The following is a 371-nucleotide window of genomic DNA, read 5'->3' as shown; positions in this document are numbered from 1 at the left end:
TCATATCATCAATTTCTTACCTTGACCTCTGAGTAAGGATAATCCAAAATCCGTCGCAAGATAAAATAATCTATTTTATGGAAATAAACATATCATATACCTTATTGTCGGTACAGCAAACATTTTCTACCCAGATATGCACCTAAATGAACAGAAAGAGATACAGAAAAGGAACCAAACATGTAAATAAATAAATGTGATTAGATTGTATTTCGGGGAAGAAATAACAACTGGATATGGTATTTTATTCTCATACTTTCAGTAGATACATCAACAAAATCAATTTAATTTGATTCCATTTCCCAAAATTCCTGCAATATTTAGTTTTTAAATCATAGAAAGGGTATATGAAAACTGTAAATAAAACACAT

Source organism: Penaeus monodon, chromosome 15 (genome assembly GCF_015228065.2).
Source record: "Penaeus monodon isolate SGIC_2016 chromosome 15, NSTDA_Pmon_1, whole genome shotgun sequence".
NCBI classification, from domain to species: domain Eukaryota; kingdom Metazoa; phylum Arthropoda; class Malacostraca; order Decapoda; family Penaeidae; genus Penaeus; species Penaeus monodon.
This window is presented reverse-complemented; position numbering follows the sequence as displayed.